The following is a 17,992-nucleotide window of genomic DNA, read 5'->3' on the forward strand; positions in this document are numbered from 1 at the left end:
TGCCATATGTAGATAACTATATAAATGTTTATATTGTTACCACATCATTACCTAAACAGTATTTTTGATCTATGCCACCATGATATTTTAGAGTTTAGGGATAACTTGGCTTTAGAATAGATGCTCTGGGTTTGGTGAAAAATATTACTGTGTCCCCATCAATTTAGTAAAAAGAATAGAATATAAATTAAAGTCAATTCTCATTATGCTTGGTAGTTATATTCTATAATAATGTGTACATGCTCAGTCGTGTCTGATATTTTATGACCCCTTGAACTGTCAGGCTTCTCCGTCCCTGGGATTTTCCAGGCAAGAATACTGGAGTGGGTTACCATTTCCCTCCCAAGGATCTTCCCCACCCAGGGATCAAACTCACATCATCTGTGTCTCCTGCATTGCAGGTGGATTCTTTACCATTGAACCACTGGGGAAACCCAGCTGCCACAAGCACTGAATTAGCAAATACTGAACCATCACTTCTAGAAGAGATAGAAGGTTAAGTTCCTGAGAGCCTCTGGCCATAGTATTATCAGTTGATCGTATGTAAACTTGTTTTACATGACTTTTCTTTAGAGAAACTTCACTTAATATATACTATTATTTAACATTTAACTCATGGCCAACAGCAACTATAACTCATGTCTGAGTGAAGTTTATCTAACATAAGTATTTTCTGTGCTAAGTCACATCACAGCCTTCTTGCATTTCAGAGCACCAGGTAGCACTTGATATTTGGAGTCATTTAAAAATAGCTAATTCACACACACAAAAGATAACAATAAAAATGTGAAAAATGAAAAACGTGACACTAAATAAACTGCAAAAGGGATACTTGTTTACAGTATGAGAGCTAGCTAAGCTGAAACAAAAAAGGCAGAATGTTACTTTTGACCTCAGCTTGGAACCTGCAATCAGCAAGGTAAATTTTTCACAGCTCTTCATTTGCTGTTAATTTCTCAGTGATCTGCATATGTTGGTGGATGACTGCCCTGATTAACACTGAACTTGGCTTTACAAATACATTTCAACAAGTAGGCAAATTCACAACTATGATATCCGGGGGGGGAAAAAATGAAGATATTCTGACTATGTTGCTTCAGGTTGATCTAAAGGTGACTTCTTTTGTATTTTCTCTGAAAAATTATAGACTAAAAAGTATAAAAATGTGTTTTTTTAGCAGAAATAATCCACCCAATCCAATCCATTCTGAAAGGAATCTACTTCAAACTGGAGTCTCCTGCATTGCGGGCAGATTCTTTACCAACTGAGTTATCAGGGAAGACCTTCTGAAATATATGACAAGTGAATTTCTACCTTCGATAGTACAGAATCAAACAAAATATTGTCCTTGGAGGACAAAATATGTTACTAAAGTATTATATTATATACTCATATAGTGCACAGTAATTTTCTTTGTACATTTAAATATTTCTTTAGAATGTTTTATTGTATCTTTAGGTTGGTTCCAGATAAATGTTTCAAGTTTGTCACAGTTCCACATACACTTGCCAGTGCTAATGTTGAAACCTGTATCACTGACATGAGTGGACCAAGGATGACCGCAGCAAAGACATACCCACAGGTAATTCTGGGAGTCAAGGAGGAGATCATGCAAAAATGCTGCCTTCTTCACAAACTGAAGTCATACAGATATCATCTAAAACATGATATTTTGTAATTTGATATGCATATGAATAGTTTACAGGTAGTGTCATTTTATTACATATATATGTATTACACATGTTACAGGTAATACTTGTACTGTGCAATATAAATGCTAACTCACTAAATTTAGTGCCATTTTTCTATGCTACCTCTTAGGATGGATGGTAGCGTGGTCATTTTTAAGACAAAAGACAACTACAGAATTTTCTCATGCAATTTAAAACATACCAGTTTAATATTTTCTTCTGAGAATGATTCATTTTTAATAGGAATTTCTGCACCAATAGTGGAGATAAAAAAATACAAAATTTTTAGCAGGTTAACATACAGTGCTTTCAAAAAATGCAATTTTGCACCAGATGTGTCAATTTTTTTTTTTCCCAGAAAACAAGTATAACTTTGCTTATTAGGGTGAATTGAAGTGAAGACGTGTGTACATAACATTTAAAATAAGAAAGAAAGGCATTAAACAGAGATTAATATGACATATTTGGTATCAGAGCTCAACAGCATCTGATTATAAATGCACAATCAATAACATAATTTGAACATTGGATCTTTCCCTTTGCGTTCATGTCCATAGTGCACTAATAACACTGCTAAAGACCTCATACAAATGGACACTCTCATGAGTTTGCACATAGAAGAGAAGGAATGCTTTAAGCATCTAAGCCAGAGTTGAATACTGTGTACTTTTTCCCTTTTAGTCTTTATTCTATTTGCACTATATTTTCCTGACCTATACAATGTCTCTGGCTCTCAGTGACAGTGGAAAATAATTGATTTTACCCAGACTTCTAATACCGTCAGTCTTCTATTCACTTAAGTCAGTGTTTTATTCACCTTTTTGGAGGGAGAGTGGGAGATTAGAGAAGAAACAGAGTTGAGAGAACAGGTGAAATTGTTTTGCATTTGTTTGTTGCTCTTGGAACTTCTTAGAATGATCTATGTCTCCTTACACTTGCCCATTTTCCTCCCCTCTCTCTCCTCTCATTTTCTTTCTGGGTATGCGTGTGTATATATTATATTTATAATATATTAATACATATCTGAATATTATATATATGGATATATATTAATTTATCTATAGTATGAAATATATGTGTATGTATCTGTATATATGTATATATATATGAAGTGAAAAGTGTGTTGTTAGTCCCTCAGTCTTGTTGAACTCTTACAACCTCATGGACTGTAGCCCGCCAGGCTCCTCTGTCCATGGAATTTCTCAGGCAAGAATACTGGAGAGGGTTACCTTTCCCTTCTCCAAGGGATCTTCCTGACCCAGGGTTCGAACCAGAGTCTCCTGCATTGCAGGCTGATTCTTTACCATCTGAGCCACCAGGGAAGCCCCACAAACATACATTTTATTCCATATTCCTTTCCATTTAAAATGATGACCAAAACCAAATTTCTTTATAATGGTATCTACTAGAATTATTTTGTCATATGGACTTAAAGCTGTTTGAGGTAAGTTCTAAGTACAGTGTTTAGGTGACCGCATAATATTGAGGTGAATAACAGCATATAATGAGGTGAATAATAAATTGAAGACACCTAGTGGAATCTGTAACTACCCATCTTCGCTGGCTGAGCACATCTGGCAAGGTGACTTTTGACACACTTGAATCGACCTGCCTCATCTGATGTTTAAGAGTAGCCATCTCTCTGCTAATGTCTAAATGAGAAGCTGAGCCTGCAAGTCAAAGCACTACATTTATATTGACTTTTTGATGTTTGTGAGTAGCTACTTTTATATGCCTATGTTGTGCATAAGTACCACATGCAGATACACCAAAAAGTTTTTTGTTTTGCTCATGTAGGTCATAGCTGAAACAGATATATAGGGAGCCCATAAACATACTGGTACAGAAAGAGTCACAGATCTGGAAAATCACAAAAGTCAAAACTCAGTGATGTAGATCAGTCAGAGACATAAATAATATTACTTCTATAACAGGAAATACTTTCTAGAAAGCTGTACAAGATAGACATTGCTATGTCATGAGAAAATAAAAGTGAATTTCAGCACTGTACACTTTAAATACTTATGCAAAAAGTCAACAAGTAGTATTGAGATGTGTTTATGTCTAGTAAAATGTCTATTGATTAAAGATATTTCAGATCTCTGGCTGCAAATCAAATGTAATGAACATAATAGGCAATGGCTATGAGAATTGAGCAGAAAGGAGCTCATTTGCTTACCTGGGTAGATTCTTAGTCTTACTAACTTGAATTCATTTCTTCTTTTGTGGAATGTAATTTTATTTTTCTTAAAATTATTATGGTCTTAAAGCTTTTATTTAAAATCCAATCCAATTATTTATATTGGTTATTTGAAGACAATGCAAAATAACTATAAACTATAAACATTACACAAGGCAGAAGAAAAGAGACAGAGATTAAGAGGGATTATGTGTGTGGTGTCTATGGAAGGGATACAGAGAAATTCTCAGCTTCTTAACTTGTGCAGTTAATAAATGAAATTAAAACTTCCCAAATTCATTGCTTTTCTCAAAGATGCCCGGAGAATGACTTTCTTTCTCTAAGTCACTCTATGTTACATAATAATTACCTAAAACTCCTCAAATATCTCACCATTTCACTCAAAGAAGTCACTTAATGTTTAGAATCAAAACTACAGGTGAAGTTGCTCGGTCATGTCTGACTCTTTGCAACTCCATGGACTGTAGCCTACCAGGGTCCTCTGTCCATAGAATTTTCCAGGCAAGAGTACTGGAGTGGGTTTCCATTTCCTTCTCCAGGGTATCTTCCCAACCCAGAGATCACACCCGGGTCTCCCGCATTGCAGGCAGACATTTTTACTGTCTGAGCCACTAGGGAACATCCAAAATACAAGCTGTTGTCTAAATCTTAGATGGCGCCTTCAAGATGGCAACTAGAAGTTTACTGGTGATTTTGTCTTATTTTCAGTTATTGTTTTTGTTATAAGCTAAAGTTAAAAACACAAAACTCAATCTTGTCAGTATTGACAGTTGATTCATTGTAGTCCAAGAGTCACTGAAAATTATTGTAAGACTCTCTACAATGGGTTTATACCGGGTGTATGTACATATTAAGACACAACATATGTTTCAACATAACATGCCTTTACATTTGACTCCTCCACTTGTTTGTGAGTGTTCTGAGGAATGTATCACTCATTCCCAACCTCTAACTTAGCATTTCAGACATAGAAAGTGCTTAATGAATATTTGTTGAATGAATGAATCAATGAAGTTCACATTTAAATTTACTATATATTTATTTTAAATAAACACTGATAATTGGTCTGTGCTTTTCATCAGTTTAATAATGGAAAATAACTGAATCTTACAATGCCTTTTCCAAGGTATTTTACCAGTATCAATTTTTTTAATGCCTTTTTTTTTAAAGCATAATATTCTATGCTTTTATGTGATTTGGAAATTTTTTTATTCAACTATAAAATTTTTGAGTGCATTACTATTGAAAGGTCTATCAAATATACACATATTTAAATTGGGAGGTTAAATTTTCTCTATTCTTACATTGGTAATATACAAAATCATGAAACTAACTAAATAAACGATGATAAACCCAACTGTAGATGAAAGGCTTCGTGCAATACTTACAGAATATTTATTAGAAGTTAGAAAAAAATATTAGACAAAATCACATATGCTCATATTTTCTTATTTTGCTTCTACTTAACTCTGATTAGTGAGGCTTATCTCTCATTGCTGTTAAAAATATAGCAGTGATATTTGATAATAATAATACCTTAAGAAAGAAAGATTTCCAAATTTGTCAGATTTTCCAAAAAGATTCTGTAATTCTTTGCTCATAACTCACTGGGTTCATGTTGAATGCCTTATACTACACACATAGACCTAAAAAACATGCAAACTTTTTAAACTCTAGCAAATAGAACTTACAATTTTTAATGGACTCTAAAGCAGTTTATGTAGATTAGGAAAGGCTAGAAAAATATAATTTTAAAGTTTTCTCATTCAGAAACTAATACCTATCTGATTTATATATATAAAAAAACAGTATTTAACTTAATACAATAATGACCTTTCTGTAGTAATTTGCAATATGTATTATTCCTTTAGGGGAATATCGTTATGCATCCTGGTAAGATGAGCTTTCCTATGTAAATGCTACCCTTTTAAGGTCAAAAGCTGTGCTCAGTTAATGACAGCAACGAAAAATAGTACAGTCAGATGTTCAATATAAACAACAAAGAAAATCCAGAGCTTTGTGGTAATCCTCTAATATACTTTAAAGCAGTTATAGCTATTTTAATATATCTATATATGCACATATACTTATAAACAGAGCTATATAGATATACACACACAAATACATGTTTCTCCAGAGTAGCATACAATTATGCTATTATTTTAAATTTCGATTTGAGTCTTAATCTATACTAACAACGTTAGGAAGCTCTTTCTAAATACCATTAGCATTGTACATTCAATATTTTACTTCAACCATTGGGCATACATCTGTTTTTATATTGTTAAGAATCTAAAGTGCACATTGGACCAAACAGCCATACAACACCAATATTCTCTGTAAAATTTACCCTTCTACGTACACACTTAGGAGATCATCTTTAAAGTAAAAAGAGATTCGGTATTCTTTTTTTCTATAATTGCTTTACAATGTTGTGTTAGTTTCTCCTGTACAACAACATGAATCAACTGTGTATATAAATATACCCCCACTCTCGTGGCCTTCCCTCTCCCCACCTCATCCCACTTCAGATCATCACAGAGCACTGAGCTGAACTCCCTGTGCTATATGGCACCTCCCCATAAGCTATCTATTTTACACATGGTAGGGTATATATGTCAATCCTACTCTCTCAATTCGTTCCACCTTTTGGAGGGCAGGGGACTTAGTATTTTAAATAATTATCTCTTTATTCATAATTAAGGAATTTAGTGAAGCCACTATTCAGAATCTTTCCCTTCTGTTACCATTACCATAGCCTCAAAAGGCAGTACAGTCTAAACAACCTAAATGCCAGCATATTATACCTACTTTCCATAAGATCAACTTTTTTTGGTGAAAAAAATTAAGAGGAAACAGCACTTAAATAGAGGGGGAAACTAGAACTTGTTCAGTACAAGTTTAAGATCAGCAGTTACCCACAAAGCTGTCAAGTGGCACTGTTAACTATACTAATTTATTCTATAATTTAATGTAATCTTGACCCCTGTCACATGTTAATACATCATGAAAAAAGTGGTAAGAAGCTCATGCTTATTAATGAATTGAAGAAATGTCACATTGTTTTTTGCCACATTCCAATGAAATATCTTAATATTAGAATTAGCAGAGCCTAGACAATTTCAACATGTAATTATATCTGTGTAGATCTTGCTAGTTAGTGCTGCGATTAAGAGATACTTAATTTTTAATTATGTCATAGATGGAGGGTTGATTTTTGAGTCAAGGATAACTGGGATAACTCTGGACATGAACTCTGTAGTGTGGACTGTAATTTGTCTGCTGGGAAAGCAGAGACTTTTAGCAGAAAGACAAACTAGATTACTAGAGTTAAGGTGGGCCAATTACTTAGCAGTTAACCTCCATGGTTTTAATGACTTCACTGGTTAAAATACTTGTCCCAAATATAAAGTAAGCACAATTTGTTTCGTCATATTGTGTTGGCAGATCAGTGCCAGGATATATTTTTATTCTATTTCTTGTGTGTTCCTTTCCTCATCTCCTCATAAAATACACACACAAGATGAGCAATGGTGTGTGCTGCTAATTTCTTCCTTCCCAATTCCATCATAAAAGTTACCCTTACCCATAAGATAACATGTCATAGGTTAACAGGAAAATAACTTTGTTTAGCAAAGTAAAGATAGAAGCCTCTGTTCAGAAGCATTTTGATGGGAGTTAGTCCCCTTTTCTTTTCATTGTGTGTGCATTTTTTTTTCTCAGCCTGTAATATTCCACTTGATCACTCCCTCCAATCACTGACTTATACTTGAAGTGAATTATTAAATTAGTGTGAAAATGACAAATGTTTTAGAATTACTTATTTGAAAAGGGAAGTCACTTCAATATAATAAATTAACCTATAATCCCATAATAAAGAGTTATTGAGGGCATAAAATGATAACGTCTGATTTTTACTGGTCTGACAATCCTAGGCAAATTACTACATCTTATTGGAAACACAGAGCTAGATGAGGGCATAGAAGATGGCCAGATTGTGCAAAATTAATTTACCCAAGCTGCTTCACACAAATGAAAACCTATAATATAAAAGAACACTTTGTTTCTGCTTTGTTTTTTTCTAATGGGATTGAACACTCATGTTTCCTGTCTTCCTGTTTAAATGGGGATAACTTGTATCTATGCTGGGTACATGTTGGGTGAATATAGGCAGCACACAGAGTATCGTATTGCTCTACTTATCTTTTCAGGTCTGTGACTTCTTTAATACCTCCCAAGGAATGGATTTTTCACTTGAAGTTGACTGATATCATGTCCTAATGCACTGAAAAGAGCCATCACCTTCTTAACACAGTTTGCTGAAACTCACAGGGGATGCAGTGTCTCACTTGCCTGGCAGCCACCGTCTTATATTTGTTGATACAGGTTATTCTAAAGAATGCCTCAACAAAATCTTAAAAGAGCATCATTATCACAATACAAGAGAACTAAAGATTTACATGCAAATTCAAACTTTTCCTTGGGCTGCATGAAAGAAGACTCAAACTTTAGCAAGGAGGTATCTCCTGTGTATTTTCACTTAGAATCTGACTTGACTTTTTCTCTTCTAGGTCCTTCAAATTCACTGCAGCCTCTCTCAAGAGTATCAGTCTGGGGACCACTCCATCTTGCCTTAAAAACTGTCTTAATCTCTCCACAGATTTTTTTCCCCTTGATTCCTTCATTAGTTTTTGAAAATTCTAGAGATTCTTTGGCATATAGTGAACATATTTTCATAGTCTCCTTAGGGTCTATAATCTCATACAAAGAATGAAGTAGGTGTGTCGATTTCTGTTCAATATCCCACTAGTATGAATCACTTGTGAAAAATAAATCCACTCTCCCCATCAATAGCAAACATTTCTCTTAGAGACAAAATCTTATAGTCCACTAAGAGGTGAATGGTTTTCTCCTTTGAGTTGTAGGGAGAGAGTACTTGGCTGTGTTTGCTGGGACATGCATCATTAGTAGCAACCAGCATTTGTCATTGTGATACTTGGGAATAAGGTACTACTTTGATTATGTTATCTTGGTTTTTAAAAAATCTACCTTTAAAAGCAGAATGCTAGAATTTGTTTTGACCATTTCCACTATTAGTGATAACAGTCTAGATTCTGAGTCAAACTGGCTGAACTTAAACCCACTGGCACCATTTACTCTATTGGTTTGAACACTCTGACTAGTCTCTATAGGCTCAGTTTATTCTTCTGTTAAAAATATTATATAACCTATATAAAAACCTTGAAATATTGAGTGAGTATATATTTATATAAAATGTAACTTTTACATTATATATATATATGAAGAATTGATGCTTTTGAACTGTGGTGTTGGAGAAGACTCTTGAGACTCCCTTGGACTGCAAGGAGATCCAACCAGTCCATTCTGAAGGAGATCAGCCCTGGGTGTTCTTTGGAAGGAATGATGCTAAAGCTGAAACTCCAGTACTTTGGCCACCTCATGCAAAGAGTTGACTCATTAGAAAAGACTCTAATGCTGGGAAGGATTGGGGGCAGGAGAAGGGGACGACATAGGATGAGATGGCTAGATGGCATCACTGACTCGATGGATGTGAGTCTGAGTGAACTCCGGGAGTTGGAGATGGACAGGGAGGCCTGGCATGATGTGATTCATGGGGTCGCAAAGAGTCAGACATAACTGAGCTAAACTGATATACACACACACACATATATGTGTTATTTGCTCAGCCATGTTGGACTTTTGTGACCCCATAGACTGTAGCCCACTATGCTCCTCTGTCCATGGGATTTTCCAGGCAAGGATACTGGAGTGGGTTGCCATTTCTTTCTCTATATATACATATAAAGGTGCATATATATACATATATAAAGAAGGCTGAGCACCGAAAAATTGATGCTTTCAAATTGTGGTGCTGGAGAAGACTCTTGAGCATCCCTTGGACTGCAAGGAGATCAAACCAGTCAATCCTAAATGAAATCAACCCTGAATATGCATTGGAAGGACTATTGCTGATGCTGAAGCTCCAATACTTTGGTCACCTGATGTGAAGAGTTGATTCATTGGAACAGACCCTGATGCTGGGAAAGACTGAAGGCAAAAGGAGAAGGCAGAGGATGAGATGGTTAGATAGCATCACTAATTCAATGGACATAAATCTGAGCAAACTCCAGGACCAAGTGAAAGACAGGGAGACTGATGTGCTGCAGTCCGTGGGAATCACAGAGTCAGACATAACTTCCAAGTGAAGAGCAAAAGAACAACAACAAATACACGCACATACAGAAAGAGAGAAAAAGGAAACAGAGAGAGAGGTTTCTAGAAAAGTGCCTATATGTAGTAATGATTTATCAAAGATGTGGCTGAAGATGCGATGGCCATACAATGTAGTCCTAAATTTACATGACCTTGCAGATAAAGGATTATAACCTCATTCAATAAATCACTATGTTTAGTTATACTCATTTCTTTAAATCTAAAAAATAATATGAACAAGCAAATTTAAAAATAATTTTTTCTAGCTTTTTCTTCTCATAAACTTTATTCAAAATTCTGAAGTTTGTGAAGTTTTTCTACCAGAACTTTCATGACCAATAAATCACTTGGACAATAATACATTTAAATTCAGCCCAATTAGGAATTTTCCTCGCTACAACATTATATAACAAATTTATTCTTAAATAGAGCATCATGACAGCTGAACTACTGCCAGTCTAGTTTTTTAAAATAATCTTTTCATATTGGTATCAAAAATGAAGGTGTTAAAGATCAGTAAGTAATAACACTCACCAACTGAATTTATGTTTGCTGAAAAAAATGTAAGAATAATGTCAGCATCATGGCAGACTGAGACACTCCTTTTATCTCTCCCCCTCAAGCTACCACACATAAGACATCCATAACTCAGCAAAAATGCTTCTGGCCAACACAAGGATGCTGGAGAATTCAGCACATCTGTGGCTATAAAGGTGGGTGAACTGGAACACATGAAGCAGTCAGAACTGGAGGAACAGTGAAGGTGGTGCTTGCACTCTGGATATAGCAGCTGAGTCTCTACTAGAAAAAGACAAATAAATGAAGCCGAAGTCAGTAGAAGAAAGGAAATAATAAAGATCAGAGCAGAAGGAAATGGAATAGAGACTAAAAACACAATAGGAAAATCAGTGAAACTAAGAGCTAGTTCTTTGAAAAAATGAACAGAACTGAAAAATCTTGAGATTTTCCTCTGGTCCAGTGGTTAAGACTTGGTCTTCCAATGCAGGGAATGTAACTTCAATGCTTGGTTGGGGAACTAAGATTCCACATTAGTCAGTCAGTTCAGTTCAGTCACTCAGTCATGTCCGACTCTTTACAACCCCAGGACTGCAGTACACTAGGCTGCAGTCGACATGCTGCAAGATTTCACATGCTGCAGGCCAGTTAAACCTGCATACCACAGTGAAGATCTGTGTCTCAACCAAGACCTGACCCAGCCAAATAAATTAATAGAATTTTTTTTTAAGAAAAGTCTTTAGCTAGACTCACTGCAAAAAAAAAGAGAGAAGGCTCTGAAATAAAATCAGAATGGAACAAAAGGAAATAACAGATACCACAGAAATGTAAAAGGTTATAAGAGATATTATGAATAGTTCAATACCAACAAATTTGATAACTTAGACAAAAGGGGAAATTTTCTAGAATCATACAATGGCTCAAAACTGAATCATGAAAAAGATAATCTGAATAGACTGATCATCAATACAGAGATTGAAACAGTAATCATAAAGCTCCTCATTAAAAAAAGGTCCAGGATCGATTGCTTCACCGATGAATTCTACCAAACATTCAAAGGGAATTTTATATCTATCCTTCTCAAACTCTTGCAAAAAACTGAAGAGAAAGAAACACTTCCCTACTCATTTTCAAAGGTCAACTCACCCTGATACTAAAATCAGATAAAGACAACATTAAAAAAGCAAATTATAGGGAATATATGTATATCTATGACTAATTCATGTTGATATTTGGCAGAAACCAACACAATATTATAAAGCAATTATCCTCCAATTAAAATGAGTTTAACTTAAAAATAAAATAAATTTTAAAAAGCAAAGATCTCTGATGAACATAGATGTAAAAGTCTTCAACAAAATATTATCAAACTAAACACAATACATTAAAAGAACTGTATGCCATATTAAAGTGGGATTTATTCCGAAGATGCAAGAATGGTTCAACATCTGCAAATCATTTGACATGATATATCATATTAACAAAATGAAAGAAAAAAATCATATGATCATCTCAGTAGATTCAGAGAAAAAGCATTTGACAAGATTTAACGCACATTTATGATAAAATGGGCATACCTCAACATAATAAGGATCATATATGACAAAATCATAGCTAACATCAAACTCAATGATAAAAACATTGAAAGCTCTTCCTCTAAAATTAGGAAAAAGACAAGGATGCCCACTCTCACTACTGTTATTCAACATAGTATTGAAAGCCCCAACCAGAGCAATTAGGCAAGTAAAATAAATAAAATGTTTGTAATTTGGAAAAGAAAGAACTGTCACTATTCATAGATAACATAATTATATAGGGTGTTCCCTCAATAAGTCATCTATGTAGATTTTCCAGTAGTAATACTCAACAATACTACATTTATAAATACACTTTTTTTTCTGTTTTTATATGTAGGCAAGGCATATATATGACTCCTAAAATGTCCAATAAACGTGTGTGCAATTTTGTGCAATCTTCTAAAATATGTTAAAGTGTGTTCTCATCATGCATACACTACTAACTTAAACATTGATTGTCAAATTGAACCAGGTAATGTCTCTAATTTATCAAAATTTATTAAAGATCAGGAGGAATGTGGCAGCAGAGGACCAACTTGGCAATTTGCAGATGTGTTTGAGAGAGAATGACCCTGCAAGACTCAGGAGATACAAAAAAAAGCAACAATTTCCCATGAGGGCCTTTCAGAGAGGACTCAGTCTGATACACTCACATGTTAAGCTGCATCACATCAAGTCTCTTCTTTTCATTAGCTTTAGTGTTCAGATACTTAAATCATACATGTTTTTGATATTACAATTAGAAGATATTTTTCTTCCCACTTAATAAAACAGAAAATAATTTCCTATTTTTTCACTCCTGTTAATGATTATTTGGAAGCAGACTTATCATTCAAAAATTAAATGTTTTTTTTTTTTTTTTTTTTTCAGTTTTGGAAAATATATGCTAATAATGAAGCAAGCATTTAAAATTACAGAAAAATTTCAAAAGTTTCATGCTTCTTTGCATTATAATTTAATTAATATTGTGTCCTTATACTTCTTGTACTTCTTAATGGCATATATATATCAATGCCATGATTCTATGCATCTGAAATAATGTACAATATCTATCATTTCTGTATGAGGAGAGATTTTGTTTTCATTTTCTTTGTACTTTGTTCAGCAGAGGTTTTTGACTCTGTGGTCACTCTTTCTTAGAGTAACTTTCATGAATTTGATCTCAGCCATACATATTGCTGGGCTTTCTTGGTGGCTCAGTTGGTAAAAAATCCGCCTGCAATGTGAGAGAGCTGGGTTCAGTCCCTGTGTTGGGAAGATCCCCTGGAGAAGGGAAAGGCTACCTACTCGAATATTCTTGCCTAGAGAATTCTATGGACTGTATAGTCCATGGTGTCACAAAGAGCTGGACACGACTGAGTGATTTTCACTTTCATCAGTTCAATTCAGTCACTCAGTTGTGTCTCTTTGTGACCTCATGGACTGCAGCACACCAGGCTTCCCTGTCCATCACCAACTCCCAGAGCTTTCTCAAATTCATGTTCATCCAGTCAGGGATGCCATCCAACCAATTCATCCTCTGTCGTCCCTTTCTCCTCCTGCCTTCAATCTTTCACAGCATCAGTGTCTTTTCCAATGAGTCAGTTCTTCCCATCAGCTGGCCAAAGTATGTAGCTTCAGCATCCGTCCTTTCAGTGAATATTCAGCACTAATTTCCTTTAGGATTGAAGGATTGATTTCCTTCACTTTCATCCATATTGCTAAAGCATATATAAAGTAAAGTATCTTTACTAAATACCTGTGTGAGTGGTGAGCGCTTGCTCAGTCGCTTCAGTTGGGTTTGTCTCTGCAATCCCATGGACTGTAGCCCTCCAGGCTCCTCTGTCCATGAGATTCCACAGGCAAGAATACTGGAGTGGCTTGGCATACCCTCCTCCAAGGGATCTTCTGAAGTCAGGGATCAAGCCAGCAGTTCTTATATCTCTTGCATTGGCAGATGTGTTCTTTACTACTAATGCCACCTTGGAAGCTCAAAACCACATTAATAATAGCTAAATTGTACAACTTCTATGCATCAGTGCAAACTAGTTGATCTTCATTACTTCATGAAGTCTTTATATTAATAATGTTCCTATGAGGGGAATATGTTTTAACCTATATTTCTATGATGAGAAAACTATCAGTCATAGAAGCTTAGAAATTTCCTAGAGATCACTCAGATATAAGTGAGCATTCAAATGTAAACAGAGAATCAACAAGATCTGCCTAAACCCAGACAATGGTATCCAAATCAATGAGCTTTGATTTTCACTTTTGGTGCACAGATGAATCATGGAAAAAGGCAGCTGGGGATGGGAGAATAGAGTGAGAGTAAATGTGAAAGTGGTGAGAGGGAATTAGAAATTTTCTCAAATGAAGATACTATGAGAGCTTGGAGGTTGAAGTTTGAATAAGATTTATGTTGATAACAAATATCATATATTAGCACATAATATGGAATCTCTGCCACCCTTATGCAGAAAGTGAAGAGGAACTAAAAAGCCTCTTGATGAAAGTGAAAGTGGAGAGTGAAAAAGTTGGCTTAAAGCTCAACATTCAGAAAACAAAGATCATGGCATCTGCTCCCATCACTTCATGGCAAATAGATGGGGAAACAGTGGAAACAGTGGCAGACTATTTTGGGGGGGCTCCAAAATCACTGCAGATGCTGACTGCAGCCATGAAATTAAAAGATGCTTACTCTTTGGAAGAAAAGTTATGACCAAACTAGATAGCATATTGAAAAGCAGAGACATTACTTTGCCAACAAAGGTCCATCTAGTCAAGGCTATGGTTTTTCCAGTAGTCATGTATGGATGTGAGAGTTGGACTATGAAGAAAGCTGAGTGCCGAAGAATGAATGCTTTTGAACTGTGGTGTTGGAGAAGACTCTTGAGAGCCCCTTGGACTGCAAGGAGATCCAACCAGTCCATTCTGAAGGAGATCAGCCCTGGGATTTCTTTGGAAGGAATGATGCTGAAGCTGAAACTCCAATACTTTGGCCACCTCATGCAAAGAGTTGACTCATTGGAAAAGACTCTGATGCTGAGAGGGATTGGGGGCAGGAGGAGAAGGGGACGACCTAGGATGAGATGGCTGGATGGCATCACTGACTCGATGGACGTGAGTCTGAGTGAACTCTGGGAGTTGGTGATGGACAGGGAGGCCTGCCGTGCTGTGATTCATGGGGTTGCAAAGAGTCAGACACGACTGAGCAACTAAACTGAACTGAACTGACTGATACGGAATCTAGAAAAATGGTATTGATGAGCCTGTCAGCAAGGCAGGAATAGAGATGCAGATGTAGAGGACAGACATGAGAAGACAGAGCTAAAGGGGAGGACTGGGACAGTAGGATTAACATATGTACACTTTGTTGCTGTTCAGTCACTAAGTCATGTCCAACTTAGATTGCAGCACAATAGGCTCCTCTGTACAGTATCATATATAAAATAGACAGCTAGTGGGGAAGCTGCTGCATAGCACAGGGAGCTCAGCTCGGTGCTCTGTGATGACCTAGATGGGTGGGATGGCGGGACAGATGGGTGGGAGGGAGGCTCAAGAGAGAGGGGATATATGTGATATATGTATCAGTTCAGTTCAGTTCAGTTCAGTCGCTAAGTCGTGTCCGACTCTTTGCGACCCCATGAATCACAGCAAGCCAGGCCTCCCTGTCCATCACCAACTCCCAGAGTTCACTCAGACTCACGTCCATCGAGTCAGTGATGCCATCCAGCCATCTCATCCTCGGTCGTCCCCTTCTCCTCCTGCCCCCAATCCCTCTCAGCATCAGAGTCTTTTCCAATGAGTCAACTCCTCGCATGAGGTGGCCAAAGTACTGGAGTCTCAGCTTTAGCATCATTCCTTCCAGTAAACACCCAGGACTGATCTCCTTTAGAATGGACTGGTTGGATACTTATAGCTTATTCACATTATTTTACAGTAGAATCTAACACACTGAGAATAAGAATTTAGTTTTCTATAAATTTACCACTCATAATTAAATCAAGGGCTTAATCATCACCAGAGTCTGTTTTTCTGCTCTGGGAAATAAAGGTTTCTTTATATTGTGCCATGGAAACCCTTTGACACTGACATTTTTGTTTAAATTGTTAATTAGTAGATCTGAGTCTGTCATTTTTTCTCTTCAATGAATCAATGATAATTATCAAAGCCACAAATTCCACGGTTCTTATAGGTACCTACTCCTCTTTATCTCCCAAATGCGCTAGGCCAAGTTTTTTTTTTTTTCTTCTTCTTCTTTTTAAAAATTTTATTTTATATTGGAGTATATTTGATTTAAAATGTTGTATACCTTCAGGTGTACAGCAAATTGAAATTGATTCAGTTACATATATAGTGTAGTAGTGTTAGTCATTTAGTTGTGACCTACTCTTTGTGACCTCATGAACTATAGCTCACCAGACTCCTGTATGCATGGGATTCTCTAGACAAGAATACTGGAGTGAGTAGCAATTCCCTTCTTCAGCAGATCTTCCTGAGCCACCAGTCAAATTCTTATGTCTCCTGCATTGGCAGACGTGTTCCTTACCACTAGTGCCCCATGGGAAGCCCTAAGACATAGTACACCTGGATTTTTGACCAATAGAACAATGAGATAATGAAATTGTATTGTGTTAAGCCACTAACCTCGTGGTAACTTGTTATAGCAGCAACAGAAACTAATATCAGGGGGAAAGCTATCTAAAATACTACACTCATGTTAATTCAGACTGCAGACCATCAAATGATTAGGCTATATCAACAGTATATGAAACATGAACGTCCAGATGTTCAAGCTGGATTTAGAAAAGGCAGAGGATCCAGAGATCAAATTGCCAATATTCATTGGATCATTGAAAAAGAAAGAGTTCCAGAAAAATATCTATTTTTGCTTTATTGACTATGCCAAAGCCTTTGACTGTGTGGACCACAACAAACTCTGGAAAATTCTTAAAGAGATGGAATACCAGACCACCTGACTTGCCTCTTGAGAAATCTGTATGCAGGTCAGGAAGCAACAGTTAGAACTGGACATGGAACAACAGACCTGGTTCCAAATAGGAAAAGGAGTACATCAAGGCTGTATATTGTCACCCTGTTTATTTAACTTATATGCAGAGTACATCATGAGAAATGCTGGGCTAAATGAAGGACAAACTGGAATCAAGATTGCCGGGAGAAATATCCATAACCTCAGATATGCAGATGACACCACCCTTATGGCAGAAAGTGAAGAACTAAAGAGCCTCTTGATGAAAGTGAAAGAGGAGAGTGAAAAAGTTTACTTAAAGGTCAACACTCAGAAAACTAAGATCATGGCATCCGATCCCATCACTTCATGGCAAATAGATGGGAAAACAGTGAAAACCATGAGAAATTTTATTTTGGGGGGCTCCAAAATCACTGTAGATGGTGACTGCCACCATGAAATTAAAAGAGGTTTGCTGCTTGGAAGAAAAGTTATGACCAATCTAGACAGCATATTAAAAAGCATAGACATTACTTTGCCAATAAGGTCCATCTAGTCAAGGCTGTTTTTCCCAGTAGTCATGTATGGATTTGAGAGTTGGACTATAAAGACAGCTGAGCACTGAAGAATTGATACTTTCGAACTGTGGTGTTGGAGAAGACTCTTGAGAATCCGTTGGACTGTAAGGAAATCCAGCCAGTCCATCCTAAAGGAAGTCAGTCCTGCATATTCATTGGAAGGGCTAATGTTGAAGCTGAAGCTCCAATACTTTGGCCACCTGATGTAAAGAACTGACTCATTTGAAAAGACCCTGATACTGGGA

General features: G+C 36.3%; 1 long non-coding RNA gene across 1 annotated transcript; it reads right to left on the minus strand.

The window, feature by feature from the left end:
- Positions 1–209: 209 nt before the first annotated feature.
- On the minus strand, positions 210–12,311 carry LOC120858907. Its single transcript, XR_005719967.1, has 3 exons — positions 12,225–12,311; positions 4,640–4,644; positions 210–223 (listed from the first exon to the last, which is right to left on the minus strand). It is a non-coding gene; the product is annotated as an uncharacterized LOC120858907 (long non-coding RNA).
- Positions 12,312–17,992: the final 5,681 nt, after the last annotated feature.

This window comes from Oryx dammah, unplaced genomic scaffold (genome assembly GCF_014754425.2).
Source record: "Oryx dammah isolate SB20612 unplaced genomic scaffold, SCBI_Odam_1.1 HiC_scaffold_29, whole genome shotgun sequence".
In the NCBI taxonomy this organism is placed as follows: domain Eukaryota; kingdom Metazoa; phylum Chordata; class Mammalia; order Artiodactyla; family Bovidae; genus Oryx; species Oryx dammah.